This window comes from Habropoda laboriosa, unplaced genomic scaffold (assembly GCF_001263275.1).
Source record: "Habropoda laboriosa isolate 0110345459 unplaced genomic scaffold, ASM126327v1 scaffold120, whole genome shotgun sequence".
NCBI lineage: Eukaryota > Metazoa > Arthropoda > Insecta > Hymenoptera > Apidae > Habropoda > Habropoda laboriosa.
The window spans coordinates 504,348-520,766 of NW_017100227.1; positions in this window are offsets into that span (position 1 = coordinate 504,348).

Below are 16,419 nucleotides of genomic sequence, written 5' to 3' on the forward strand. Positions count from 1 at the left end.
TGCTAGAAATTATTGCTTAGCTACGAGTAAAAAAAAGGGGGAACCACGGATCGCAATCTCGTATCAGATCTGTAACACTGCGATTGGTTACCTCGTTAATTCCACGAATCCCGATGCTTTCGTGCGTTTTCACCTCCGTTTTCCTGCAACTAAGGAAGTTCTACTCTAGAAGGGTTAAGACGACAGATATTTCGTATCGCTAGCAAATATATTCTTTTCTGTCGAAAAATTCTTCGCCGGTTCCTCCTCTTTTTTTTTTTTCTCACGCGATCCATCTCGCGACGCGCATAATTAGACTGAGTTATTGGCGCCAGATTCGGGGACAATGGCTGTATAAATATTCCCGTTGGGAGCGGTCCACGTACGTGGGCAGATGCGTCTCGCGGATACAGGGTGGTCCTGACTAAATGCAACGTGGATCAGAACAAGGCCGACTCGGTAACGAGCGCGTCGCGAAGCTGCTTGATGCACGACAATCTGTCGCATTTTTGACGCGAGTCGTTACTTGCCACTTTTCCAGGCCCATCACTGAATTCTTCTTCTTCTTCTTCTTCTTCTTCTGCTGTTCCTTCTCCTTCTTCTCGTAAACCAATGGTAACAACAGCGTTCAGTTTCACGTGTCTATGTATAAATCGGAGGAATATTAATAAACGCGGAAATAATCTTCAGATGGTCAACGTTGATCGATGTGCTGTTGTACTCCGCTGAGCAAGCGGTGAACGGAACTTAGGCGAAACTAGGTAGCGGTGTACGATAGGTGTTCTGAGATATGTTTAGCTGCTCGTCCGATGACAACTCGAAAGATTCATTGTCTAAGGGAAACAGCGTGTAGGAGGTTCGGAAAGTTGAAGAGTACGGGTTGGGTGTTCGGTTAGGGATGAGGTAATAAGGTGGAGATTCGAGGATGAGCAAGAGGCGAGGTCCTTGGTTGTCCAAGGAAGAATTTCGGATGTTTACTGGTAGGCAATTCATTTTTAAGAGGTCTGCAATTTTTAATAAGGTCTTTGGGTCAAAAGAGACCCAAAGACCTTATGTGCAACAATTTCTATCAGCAACACACCTAGACAATAAGCTTTCGATACAATGTCGAGGCAGTACAAACTCGGTAACAACAAAAGTTATTAAAATCAACACAAAGGTGAATGGGTCAAAAAAGACCCGGGGACCGGACCAGGGTCAAAGGTCAACGCTTAACTACGGTAACGTCCAGCGCGATTTTTAATAATCCCAGTATAGATTACGCTGCCATACAACGGTGTGAACAGAAGCAAAAGAAGAGAGAGGGAAAAAAAAAGAGCTGCAACCTCTAATAACAGCGCATCACGACATCGTAGGTGGGTCGGTTTTACGTAACTCATGCTGGGACCGGAAGAGAGGCATGAACACCGGGTTATAAAATAAATGTAACGAGTAACTACCTAAGTATATACGTTGTTCGATAGTAAAAAGCTAATGAGAATAGGTGCGTGCGAATGCCGGGAGAGACAACGCCCCAATTAACATAACGCATCGTGCGGGCACATTTATTTATTTATATTCGTCTCTAGAGAAATGATGGACGGAGGAGTGGAGGGGTGGAAGAGGAACAGGCCAAGTTTTATTTATGGTCTATCAAGTTAATTAATAACGCTCTCTGTCCTTCTATATCCACGTTCGTTCGAGCGTGTGTGTGTGTGTGTGTGCACGACTCTCTCGTCGCGTGAAAAAATTAATTCGGTCATTAACGGATCGTATCCGTAACAGTATGATTCGTGTCCCTTTCCGAGTCTCCCGAGACAACCGCCGGGAGAAAGATGAGTTCGGGTCCCGTGGGCGTTTTCAGAAGTATCGATTAATCAAGGGAAGAGAGAGAGAGAGAGAGAGAGAGAGAGGTCGCTGGTACAATTGACAGCTTGTGCGTTAAATGCGAATATGAATTAGAAAAGAAGATGTATAGGCGATGCGAGCTAACGCTGACAATCATTTCTTTAGACGTTCACTGTGAATTTCATAGTGATCTAGTGGTGTAGGATTGATCGTTGAAGATGGAAGTATCTACCACCGAAAATATGATCGTTTAAATTAGAATGATTATTGGTGCAATCGACAGATTGTGTGTATATTGTATAAGTTTCGAAGTGCAAACATGAATTAGAAAAGAAAGTAGGTGATACGAGCTAGCACTGATAATAATTTATCGAAGTGAATTTCACTGGAAAATAATTATTCAACGTACACTACCGGCCAAAAGTTTGGAATCACCGAGCACAGCAATTTACACAAAAATTTGCAGAAAAAAGTCAGCGACTTTGAGAATTTTTTATCACTCGAATCAATTGATAAATGTAGAATTGAGATAAGCTTGAAATCTATAAAAGATTAGCAGCAGATTTAATATTGATGAAAAGTGGGAGGTGGATTCCAAACTTTTGGCCGGTAGTGTATGTATTTAGTAAACGTTTGTGCGATCTAAAAGATAGAATAGACTAATTGTTGCTATTACATTCAAAGTGAATTTGATTTGATTACGAAATTCACTGTGATCTACGATAGAATTGACAATCGAAGAAGATAAAAATCTCCGCTATGATAAATACGATCGTTTGAATTGGAATGATTATTAATACACAATTGTAAAGCTGGAGTTTCGGTTCAGTGAGGGTAGAAGGAATTTATTTCACGGGCGTAAAAAATGATGCCCACTAATTGCATAAACCAACAAGTGTAACCCAATCCAAAGTGTCTCCATAGTCAAGAGGATGGATAATTACCGTGGTACAGGTCCGAAAAGCCGGTGTAACACGATCGGGCCACTTCTCGGGAAAGAAGGACCTTTTCAGACGGCCGTTTCAATTCGGCTGACCTTCCCCGCTCGAAGGATACCATCTCCTTTAAAACAAAAGTCCTCGTGGCCCCTTAATGACCCGACCTAGCGTGTTTCTCGAGGTCGCGAATGTGCCACGTCGTAAAATATCGGACAGGATCTTCCATCGACGTTTTTAATTGATCCTTCGCTTCGGGAGATCATTTGTTACCTTTCTGCCGAGGAAATCCCTTGTTTTCAGTGATTTTCGACACTCGCGAAAAAGTGTAAGTTTTGAAATATGTTGGGTTTATATGGATGAATAATTATTAAATTTATCATTTGTCCGTTATGTGAAAAGAATTAACGAATTTAACACGTCGAATCATTTTTTACCATTTCGCTGAAGAAATCTCTGTTGAATCGCACGAAAGAGTAGAAGTTCTATTTATCTGTATAAAACAAAAATGCAATAAATTTTGCTAGCTTAAATTTTGTCACTTGTCTGCTGTATGCAAAGAACGAAGAAATTTAACGCTTGTTAACGATAAATAGCACGAAAGATAAAAGGGAAACTGCAAAGGAAAGATAAAGAAGGTACTATCGAACCTAAACAACCTAACTGTAAGTGTTTTTCTCTTTTCTCTTCCTCTCAACACTGTGTCGAAAAAATCATATAAACGTCGCGGACGAAATAAATTCTGCAATTCGAGATGGAAGTCGTAACAGTTTTTTCTGTTCGGATCTGGTTATTTTAGACTAACGTTCAAACCAGCCGTAGAAATGTCGCACCTTCGGCCTTAACAACATGATAGAGTGCGAGCGACAGCCAACTTTATCATTCTTGAGCGTGGTGGGTGCGTTAACTGCGGTGCACGCTAGTGTTTTGCTGGCCCTATTAATAGATACGTCTGTGGCTATGTAGTCGCGGCATTACAGATATTAATAGCCCATAAATTCAACGCTATTTCCACAGGTAAAAGTTGTACAGCGAAAACTCTCAAGTGATACTCTGCCATTTCATGGAAGCTAACGTTTAACTGACAATAAGCGGCGTTTTAAAAGGTGGAATTGGATTTGTGAAAAGTTGTAATTCTCAATGTTGCCTCGTGTTGAAATGAAACAGCTGTTTAATCGGGATGTCGTCGATTGCTCGAATGAGCGATTAGAATGCGTAACACGTTTTAGCAATTTTTACGTTCGACGCAAAGAAAAACGGCAGGAGTCAAGTGAAAAGTTGTATATCGAAATTAGTAATTAGCAAGTTTCTTTTTAGGTCGAGTCCTTCTTCGCGAACATATTTACTACAAACACCGAAGAAATAAGAATACGACTTCGTTACACTGTCGTTGCAATATTAAAAAAAAAACATTTGCAAAATCATAGGTACAAATTAACAACGTATAGAGTGTGAAAAATGCGTATCGGCAAACTTTCCCCCTCTCTTTAACATTTTTCGAGGACATTCTTCGCCACAAATCGACAGTACAAACGAACAAAGTCGCAAAATGTTCGGAAACAGTTCTCAAATCAGTAAAAAAGAAATTTCAGCACACCGTGCAAACTTAACCCCGCCGTAACATTTTCACAGTGTTAAATAACGGGTTAAACTCAATTAATCAATTAAGTTCATTTTGTAATGAGCAAAAAACACAAGCCACGCAGAAACGACTGCAACCCCCGTGAACGCGTCAAGTGAAGTAGCCAACGGGCACTAGGCTAACGGGTGTCTCATTAACACGCCACGTCGAAATTGATTTTAACTTCATTTCGTAATAAGCAAGACGCGAACTATAAAGACGACTCCAACGGACACCCACCCCCGTTTGCGTTAACGCGTCAAAGTGTAAAGTAACCAGCGAACAAACCAGTCTAACGGGTGTTTCATTAAGACGCGTCATCTTTCACGCACCTCTTCCATACTTTTCTCGCGGCGTGACAGACGCATTCGCCAACTGGTAAGGCAACCCCTCGTAAACATCGAAAGACTCGAAGCAGTGGAACGGGGCCGAGGCTTTTCGATGGAGTGTCGCGTTTTAATTATTTCGCTAGGTTTCGCGGGACGAGGAGGTGGGAGGGTGGAGGAGGACAGGCAGAGCGAGCCTATGCACCGGCAGACACAATGGGGTACCGTCGAACGAGAGAAGGCTCTCTCTGCGGAGCCCTGGTATAATGTTTTATGGCTGCGATCAGCCGTAGAAGTATGAAGTGTCGATAGAGCGAGGCAGAAGCGAAGAGCGGCAAAGATCAAAGGGCCTATAGACGCCGCGTGGTAGCTCAGGACACGCTCGCCCCCTCCCACGAACACCAGAGACTTCTCTGTCTCTCCCCGTCACTGCCTGCCTCGTTTCACTCACTCTCTCGCTCTACCCACTGTGTGATTTCAGCTATTCTCACCGTCTTCTTCGTGTTCAAGCCCAACGAACTTGTTCGCTCTTTTCCACGTCGAGCAAATGTTTCTTCTCCTTTTTTCTTCTTCTTCTTCTTCTTTTTCTTCTCTTTCGCTAGGCTTCTTCTTCGTCTTCTTCGCGATCGCGACCGAGAAACTTTTTGCACACCCGTTCTCGAAGATTCTGCGCTTACCGCGAGGGCATCGGACCTTATCGATTATTATGCGAATTATTAATTAATTATTATTCTGTGTTTCGGAAGGACTTGTGTAGGCCAATTTTGGAGGAAAGTGTTTTATATGGAAAATGCACCAATCTGTATATTTATCCAAGAGTTAATAAAACATATTCAACCGTCTGTGTAATTTTTAAAAATTTGTTTATTATTTTCTTTCACTTTCTATATTGCGTTATTTTTTTTCTATTAAGGCAAGAACGTGAGTTACAGCATTATAGATGATAGGAAGTTTATTTCTAGACGCCTGGAAAATAATTTTAAAAAATTGATAACTTTTGGCACATTAAATTGAGGAAATTGTGAGTGTCAAAGGGTTAAAAGTAAGTGTACCAAATTTTAAATACCCACTGTCAGCAGTACTTGACTTAAAACGTAAGAAAGAAATGTTTCTTCCACTAGAATTTCATTTTCGATTAGAACAGTCCGTAAGTTGCATACGCAATTTTCTAACAATTGCCAATTGCCACTGAAAGACAAATAGACGTTAGTGTTAATTCTCGTTTGAACAAGTGCAGTTTCGCTTCCCTTAAGCGATACTTAAATAAATTCGACAAACACACGTCAGCGTGTTTGACAGAATGCAAAGGAAAGCAGAGTAGCTTCTGAACGCCAATGAAACAATAATCGAGTCAAGTTAATCATACTAATTCCGAACACTTCGGTGCTCACTTTCATAAGTGAAAGTTTAATATTGAAAAAAGGTAAATGTGGAATTGTTCGAGCTTGCAGGTACGTAGATAATAATATTTCTACATGGCAAGTTGGTAAAAAGCATTTGGAAACGTCAAGGCCGCTTGTGTAAGTTGCGAATTCGTTCTGACGACGGAAACCACGGCCTGAACGTCGCGTTTCGAAACTAATAACGGCCAATTGTCGGCGTATCGCGTACCCGGCGTAATTGGACGAATAAATTGAAAAATTAGCAGAACGGCTCGGTAGCTCTGACTCATCAGAGTCCCTCCAGATCCGCCGGTCTGCCGATAATAACAACGACTGGAATGTCAAACGGTCCGTTCGGTCTGCAACAGGCGGTCTAACTTCTTCGTTTCCCCTCGAATTCTGAACCACCGCTTATCGGCGCCCTTTTTGCAATCCGCAAATTTTACCGCGCCATCAGGCACACTTAATAACGAGCACACTTCGTAATGCACAATTTGTACATACGTCTTACTCCACTTCGAATGAAAGAACGGAGAGAGGAAAATCAACGAGTTGGAATTTTTCGAAATAATAAAATTGCACCGCGCTTCGTTAATGTAACGTAAGATATGTGATTCATTTATTTTCGAAAACAGAGCACAGCGTCAGTTTTTCTCATCTTAGGCACCAGACCATCAATTTTTTCGATCATCTTCCGAGGGGCATTCCAATTCTGAATTCTTAAATTTTATTCTCACGAAGTAATCGCTCGATTTCTATCGAGACTTGAGAAATTTGCGAACACTTTCGTGCCGCGATTATGTGACTTTTTCCTAAAAAATTTTCTCCGTGATCTTCCAAGGGGAAACCACACTTTTCCGTCGTGATCAAGTCATTCTTTACCGCAAATTTTCTCGGTAATCTGTCAGGGGTGGACGTTGAAATGCCAATTCTGACCTCTTTAGTTCCATTTCACCGCGATTTCCACAGAAACTGGCGAAATTCGATCGAAAATCCAGAGAAAGAAGTTTCCTTGGAAACTGGCGAAAGAAGTCGGTGCAAGGTCTGAGCGCAAAGAGCTAAGGGGTCAAGAACCCAGTTGCTAATGAGCGGAGGAGGCATCTCTAGTCGCAATCGCATAAATCAGGGCAAAAGGGGCAGAGAACGACGGAGAGATGACAGGGGGGAGAGAACAACGGAGGGGTAGTAAGAGAGAAAGAGAGAGGATACGTGAGGCAGGTACGTCGTATACCTGGTGGGTTCAGGAAAACATTGACACGACACGAGACAACGCACCCGTCCCGCCGATGACACAGCGGCGCACGTGCACTCCGAGTAGTCGGGCATAAATAATACAAGACGCGGACAAAGATGCCGCCCTCTTGACCATTTGTTTAAATTAAACTTATACCCAGACCGAGCAGTCTTCGTCTCCTCTCTTGTCCGCATTACGGCTCTTTTATCATAATTCTTAATGATCGCGTGTCTAGCCTGTCTATTCGTTCGCCACTCGAATCTCGATTCGTTTCGTTCTTCTATTAATTACGCTGTTTAAACAATTATTGGAAATTTTCCTTCCCCCCTTGGCCCTTCTGTTACTTTAATCCGAGGTAAGCAAAAAGCAAGGAGGACGTGGCTTGACACGTTTAATGCCATGGAGATCGTCGGTGACCGGCGGTGTCAAGATTAGCGAAAGCATTTAATTCGAGTAAACGATGATATTTGTCGAATTTTCATCTAACGCATCACACAGCATATTTAAATAGTTCTATTTGTAACTGTTGACGTATTATTTATGCATACTGGGATGTGTTGTATTTAAGTAAAAAATTCACAAGTTACGTAGAATTGGTCCGGCATTCACCGTGTTAAGGATAAACATAGTGGACAGTGTTGTGCGCTTCGAGAGTTCCAGAGGAATGGAACGTTTAGTAGGGACATAAATCTCGATTAGAAAGACTATCGATAATTCGGAACAATTCACGAGTAAAAGGCGGAATTTTTTGTAAAAGGGGCATTATAATGCGAACCCTAACCTAACTTAATAATGTCTGTGTTCTTATTTTGATTTATTAGAGCGATCATTTTTATACAAGGGGCATTGTTGCACTGCTGGAAATATGGAGTTTAGGTATTGAGTTAACGTGAAAGTGAACACGATTCTTATTTTCATTTACTAATTAAAATACAATTAACGGTGCATGCTGCAAACATGCAAAGGACAGTTCTTATACAGAGTGACGGATAATAACTCACCCAGTTATTACCATTTACACCTGAAACAAGTATTCAGTCGTGCTTGCCACAATTGTCAACGGACGTTCATTGGCCTAGGATCCGCCTAATTTAACACAAAACTCAGGACACAGTGTCAGGAATACTACAAACTGCGACAGAAACTGTTCTCAGTTTTATACGAATACCGTGAAATTAAAAATGCGCAACCAAAAGAAATTAGACAGTTTGGAAATTCTTTGGAAACTGACGCTTCGAGCATACCCAAGAAGCGTGAGTTTTAAGCTATAACTCTGCATATCGACTCGTCACATCGCGCTATTAAAATCGGCCAGGATCACCCGCTTCGGACTTTTATTATCCTGGAAGACAGGATCGCCTGGCATAGTTATCGAGGAGCTAATGACATAAAGATGGGCCGAGGATCAGGCTTCAGGGGCTGCGAGGTTGAAATAGAATCATCAGGAATTCCGGGCATGACCTTAAATCGGCTCCCCGATACCAATCTCTATCGATACCCTCTCTCGCTCGAGGACTCAACTGGATTCTGAAAACACGGTGATTCGTCGAACACTTTATGGCGGTCATTTCAGACGTCCTGTCGATTCTCTCGTCCGACAGTGGCTAATTGAACGTTTTCTCACAAGGCTCAAGCAACCGGGGAGAGTAGAAAAAATGCGCATGACGTTCCTCGAAACTTACTTGCCCCCGATTTCCCCTCGCTGGACTCGAGCTAATTTCTCGATTAACACCGTTGTTGTAACATTGAAGTTGGAACGAGTATCGCTAGGTCCACATAGTGCCACTACCTTACAACTCGAATATCCTTAACGATTCTTTCTGCACATCTAATGATCAGCTGGTAGAAGCTAGATTGTTATCAGGCGAGGTTTCGTAGAAATCGTTTCAAGCCTCTCTCTGTCTCGTGAAAATCTTTCTACGTGTTGTAAGTAATTAAGAGATAGTAGCGAGAGCTGTTAACTTTAATTAAACATCGTTTATAATGTAACAGAGAGCCAAGTGAGACGGTGTTAGAACTTCTACAGGAACTAACTGATTAGTTAACAAGTGAATATATCCTGTTATTATGCAGTTTACTGTATCTGTTGTTTGTTATTAATTTACGCGAGAAATTTGTACTAATTTTGCAGCGAGGGATTGGTTACTTCTTAATTTTGAATATTTTTGATTAATAAGTAATAAGGTTGCTTATTCGATAAAAATTTAGAGCCTAATTATTCGAATGAAAGCTACTGTACTTTGCAATAATTTTAACCAATTCCAAACATGAAATATTTGGAATGCAATCTATTTTCTATAGATATCGTAATTGAATCAAAATCGAATCAATGCAAATAAACGCTGTAAAATAAAACGTAGCAGAAGTGAAACTGTCTAATAATCAATGTACAATGCCCTCAGTCCGAACAACGAGATCTTCCCGCATTCGACGAGCCTAATTCCAGCGATACAGAATTCTCTTGGGGGATGCGGGCAATTAGAACGACGGCCAGAAGAATGTTCCTCGGGACATTACTCATACTTGTGCGTAATATCTATCCAGAAGCAGCCAATACCTTGAGAAAACACGAATGTTAACAGGCTTGCGCTCGTGACGCACGAACGTTCCTTGGGCAAGCACGGGGAAACAGATTTGTTCGCGCGTATAGTCGGTGGAAGCGACGTAGCGAGGTCGTAAAATTCGCCAGGCGCCGAAACAGCAATTTGGGGGAGATAAGGAACCCGAGACACGTTTAGGCCTGTCAGATGTCAACTTGGAATTAGTTTTTTCATTGTAGTGTATTTCAAAAATTTGTCGACTGCCGCAGCTTAATTTTGACCAATGTGGGAATCACTATACAACAGGAGATGACGGAAGCTCAGTACTGTATAGTTTAAATGAAACATGGCGTGAAGAAATTTTGCACAAATTATGCACGATCTTTAAACGGTCAATTTTTCAGCCAAATTGGTGATTTTTTTTTCCAGGCGACCAGAAAAGTTGCAATATTGATGCTTTGCATATACCTTTATTCAAACAAATCAAAGACTTGAAATGTTTACAAAATTCAGGGTTATATACCGTGATGTATAAACTTCCTTACTGACTTTTCCCAAGGCTGGTGGCTTTCTGATCGTTCAGAAAAAATTGGACCAAGCGTTTTTCCAGTCCTCAAGAGTGTCTCTATCGCCTCAACCAAGATCATGTTCGATTAAAGTCAAATCGATTAAAGTCAAAAATACGTTTCTCCGAGTCAACAAGAAGATATCGATTTTTTCTCACGCTGAAAACCAGAATACCCCCTTACGACCTCGCAGTATCGCTCGAAGCAACTATACGTGTTGCTCGTGGTGTGGTAAATGGTCCAAGAACGGATCTGTTTAGAGGATGGAATAAACGGGGGGGATCCAGTACAATTCGATTGGTCGTTTAGCAGAACGATCACACGCGTGTAAAATGTGAAACTCGTTTCTACGAGATCCGAAGCAGCACTACGCGCAATTTACTTCTCGTTCTCGAGGAGCGCGGTAAAGCACTTTACACCGGGCTCTTGAGCGGTTTTATCGAATTCTGATCTCCTCCCGGTTCCTCTGTCCTTCACCGCCGTTGAATGTGATCCGACTGATAGGCAAACACGATGCCAGATGTTGGGCCAAGGCAATTTGCGCAACGATCGATTTATGACGGTCATATACGTGCACGATGTGTTCGCTGCTTTTCCTCTTTAATGGAGCTCCAATAAAGTCGTTCCTGAGCCCGCCGATCGCGAATTACAAGGAATCTCCGCGGGGATTGGCTTTTTCAGGAAATTTCGAGGGGTTAGCTTCGAGATACCACGCACGATAACGCCGTGGATATCCTGTTTCAACGAATGTTATTTATGAAATTTCAAAATACCCTGTGTTTTGGAACATCGGACCGCTTAACGACGTTTCTTCCTAAGCACGGGGTTTGACGACTGAAACCTCAGAAAATATTCGTAATTGACTTCGGATATCTTCTGTTAGCTTTGAATTTTTATTCTTGTACTCTGAGGTTTGCGTGAAGAATGCAAATCATTTTTCTGGGAACATTTCAATCGAATGCAACATAGAACTGTCACCTTTGATTGAAACCTTCGAGGATCCTTTTTGCATTGTCTTAAAATACTAGGTCTCGTCCAATGTAAACACTGGTCTAAATTTTTAAATAATTTTTGAACAATCTTTTCCAGTAATAATGCACACTTTAGAAGCTTTACCCTTGCCCAATTTTTGCAATTAATCGAATATTCAAGATTTCGATAATATCTCGTGTTAGTGATATATTGCATTTGCTCCAATCGGTGCTTCTAACAGAATTTCCAAAATTACATTCAACGCGATACCCAAACTATAATTACTCTCACTTACTCCATCAAGTCCTCAAAAAAAGAAAAAAGAGAACTTGAAAGGATGTTACACGTGAATTAAGATCTCCCGAAATTAGTAGGAGGTTAAGCCTGACTAAAGAACCACCGACAGAAATTTTCCGATCTCTATCTGCTACGTCAATCGTTACAATTACTTTACAAAAGTTCGATCTACAATAATTTCTAGCGGTAATTCACGCGTTAAACTTGACCCTTTTCACGAGAAAGAGAAACATTTCAGTTCTCGAGCAGTTGGAAGGAAATGATAGATCGACGGAGTGTTGATCCCATCGAGCCAGCGACGTGAATCCGTCAACGTCGACGGCCTCAGGAAGTTTCCTAGGCTCTCCTCCCCGTTTGACACGGATACCTTCTCCATCCCCTTCCTCCTGCTCACCTTCTTTGGGGACTTTGTCTTAGATGCTGCGAGAAGATACGGCGTGGAAGGTGTAATGGATCGCCACACGACCAGCCGCCCTAACCCCCGTAAGGAACACCGGCTAAGATCGGTCAGATTACAGAGAAGCGGGGCATAATGTCCAAACAGTTGCTCGTCAACAACCGTCTAACGGTCCTACAAAACGTCCACCATTGCCGATCACATGGCCGACAGTCGAATTCCTCGAACATCCGACGATCGAGAACTGAAATCTTCACGAGCTGTCCTGGGTACCGTTACGAGCCCACCACAAGACGCACGTCATCGTCGCAACTGCCAAATGTCCTAGGTTGGGTCGTAGATTGAACCAGTTCCAACGTGGTTTGAAAACGAAAATTTCGATGGATCCTGCTTGACTGTAATTTCTAATTCGATTTTGAATGTGACAATTCGTTTGGTAAGGAAAAATTGGTGTAGGGGATGTGTCGCATTATTGGCGTGGTGACCTAATTACAGAGGACATGACGAACCTAATTATAAAGGACGGAATGGACTTAATTACAAAGCTTTTGGTAAAATAAAGTTTTATACGGTGTATAGACACACTGATAATTATCCTGGATGTAGAAAGTAGTTTCAGTGAACACTTCGACGTGTCGTTATCGTTTAAGTTTTCTAATTGACACATTTCTAGATTTCCCTCGTTGTAATTCAAATTTGAAGGGTTAAACCTACCTAGAGAGACAAAAGGAACGATTTTTATTAATTTTGCACATTTTAAAAATTTGCAATTTTAGAGGGTTTCAAATGAACACCTGAAAAATTAATTATTCGTATAAGGCACACAGGTAGCCAGTGACTTTAAAGAAGTCTTTCTTAAAATTGGATCCTGCATTATATCTAAGACCTAATCTATGGATTCGCTACAGATTCCTACACGTCATTCTTGGCAGCGTTATTTTACTCCATCCAATAATTATTTTTTTTCAAAACTCGTTGCAATAAAATAAATCCACAAACTGAGAAACGTTCAGAATATCTATATTTCTGTGCCTGATCTCTCGTCTTCAGGTAGCTACTTATTTCAGATCTTTTAGTACGAAAGAATTGAATTGAATCTCCAGGTACACCTAGTCAACACGAGAAATCCTCGAATTTCCACCATGTTCTCCAGCTCTCCAGATAGATGTAACCCCCTTAATAACAGTGCAAACAATAGTGTAAACATTATCAGACCCGATTCAGATGCGGCAGCTTGCAAACACTTCGATCAAGCATCGTGGGCAAGTGGTCGAGCTTAATATCGGCTAGCCGACGGGATTAATGAGCAGGTAGAAGGTAGCAGGAAAATCAAAGCGGGGAATTGGTTGTCGGTAGTGGGTTGAATTATCCCACGGTCTCCGCGGTGGATATTCGATTTCGGTAGCCAGAGCTACCGACTCGTCAGAGGAAAACGATGAACGTGAATCCGCGGAAAGGCGTACTACGGCTATGCGTGTGCGTGTCTATGCGTGAGTGAGGGAATAGCCGAAGAGGACGAGTACAGACACGAGATGAAGGAGGGAAGGAAAGGACAGGAAACGAGGTATGGAAGATGGAAGAAGGACAGTGGGATCTCACAGGTCGCAGTTGAGAAGAGAGCAGCAGAAGGAAGAAATAGCGGAGGGACTGGCTAGAGGGGGAGGGACAAGGGAGAGACACAGAGGGAACTTGTTATGCTTTGAGAGATATGGCGGAGGCCTGCGGAATACATAATTTTGTAAAGACAAAAATGCTGCGGTCGTGCCTCGGTGGAGTCGCATTTTTCCTTGTTTCACGAAATGTTCAGCCTCGCCTGCCCGCCCTCTCTCGCCTCCTCTTTTCCATTCGTGGCCTGCTCCTTGTCCAAGCTGCTCTCCGCGCATCATCCCTCTCCCGTTCCTCTAGTAATGCGCCGCGGAATGAGAAACGTTTTGTAAAAAATGTATCCGCATCTTCGTAGCGGCCACGTCTCTCCCTCTTCCTTCCTTCCCACTCTCTTCCTCCCTCTTCCCGCGGTAACATGTTGTTGGAACACGATCAAATGAATTTTGATGCATCCGCCGCGCTCATTTCGCCGCTGCTCCGGAGAAAATCTCGGAAGGGTACGCCGATATCTTCGATTATGTACGTAAGTGTCGATATTTGTGAAAATCGAGTTTGGACGTGGTATGTAATTTGGAAAATGACGAAAGATGAATATCAGCAGCCTGCTCGACGGTTAGACGAACATGAAAATGGTATCGAGACGATTTTATGCGAAGATGAAGAGCATATGCAGGTGACGAGTTGTTGGAACACGATCAAACGAATTTCTTAAGGCTGCGCAAATATCTTCGTCCTAATTTCAATCTCGTCAGTTGGTGATTGCACGGTGTGGAACGTTTCGATTGATTTCTGCTGATGGAACTTCGGTTTGTTTAACGACAATCTAGGTTAAATTCTCGATATTACGAATCAGTATGAATATTTTTCAACCAGTGTGTCCCGAGTGAGACTCGAGCAGTGTGTTAAATAACGAACAGCTTAACTCGAGAGAGGCTTTCAGGAAGAAAGTTAGAAAGGGACGAGATATTGTGCTTTAAAAATAATCACACACGACGTAATTATTAAAAAGATACGTGTGAAATATGAATTTTGTTGACTCTAATTCGTAACTATATTAGACTGTCAAAGGATGGAGCATTCATTTTAAAAATGAAGAAATGACAATTTTTTCCTGTTCTGAGTATTACAAATGAGTGTGGATATTTTTTAAAATCGAGTTCGAGAAGAAAGGTATCGAGTAAAGGTGATAAGATCGAAGTAAAAACGATATCGAGACGATTGATACGAAGATAAAGAGGCTATGCAGGCTACGAAACGCAGCGTACAAGGATCTCAGCTTCTTTCACGTTTCCCTCGTTTCCTGTTGGACGCGTGGGACAGGGCGTATTTCACGATGTACAGCCTAAAGGACGCAATTCCCTGGCAATAATTCTGAAACTGAGATATCGGCGGAATCGTAAAGAACGACAAACTATTGTCTCGAAGACAAAGTGTAGCCAATAAGTGGTCGTGCACGAGAATAGGCGAAACTCACGTAACGGTCCTCCTTTCTAAGGGAAAAATTTCCATAAACTCTCCCGATCCTTTGGTGCGATCTCCCAGTCCCTTGCTCCCTCTCTCCCTTGTCCCATCTTACTTTCACGCATAGTTGAGATCCCTAACTGATTTTAGTGGTTTCCCTTTGACTTTTTGACGTCTTACAAGGGCCGACAACAATTCAAATACTTCTGTAACCGCGTGCAGGGTCTGTCGCCGCCATAACTAACCTTGGCTAACTCCCTGGAGCCGTGGTTCTCTCTCTCCTACACTATTGCTCGCCATTCCTTCCTGCCGCTACTCGCTTTTTTCACATTCACCTCTCGGTGTCAGAGTTGAAAGATCAATTCGAAGGTTGTAACACCGTGTTTGAGGTCAGAAACAAGTTTCTAGTTGCTACATTTTTTCAGATATTTCAATGAAATTTTCCATATCTAACGAAAAATGAAGATTAAAATTGTTAAGAAATCATCGTAACCTCGATAACTGCTTAAAGATTTGTTTGATCTTCTCCCGAATGACGATTCTGAAATTAGCACGTCACTTTCAGGGAGTTTCTTAGTTATTAATCAACACATTGTTCGTTATCTTCACACTATTCTCCTGAAAGCTAGCAATTTTTATGCAACTTTTCTACTTTCCTCATATCCTCTATCATTAACAATACCTGACAGCGATCGGAAGGAACAAAACTCTGTAGATACTAGGTTTCAAGTGCTACCCCCCAATTACACTCTCGATAATTTCAGCAAGTGGACGGTTTTGATACTGAATCAAAGCTAAACTAGCAGCGAAACGACCAAACTGGTACAGGCACTTACAGAATCGAGAAAAAGACCCGTTCGTTTAGGCGGGGATTGTAAGAAACGACGTTACTCATGGAATGACCTGATATATTCAGCCTAACGCGACACTTCCTCGAAGAGAAAAGGCTCGAAGCTCGGGCAAAGTGTCCGTGAGATTCAGAGAACCGCGAGGCGAACTCGCAACAACCGTGGGCTTTGCATTCTGGCACGTATAGCAGTTTTCAAGATGGGTATTTGATAGGATGTGGACACGTAGGCTATGTATACGCGGCGACTCGGTAGATTAGGATGATATAATTACAACATTAACATAAGTCACCGGGCAGGCACGACCGTAGAATAGTAATCGTGTCGAACACGTGTGCGCGTCATCGCTGTTTCATTTTACTGCACTTCGTTCCCGGGGACACTGCCGCCTCTCTGGGTTCACGTGCGTTTCGTTCAGAGGACATCTTT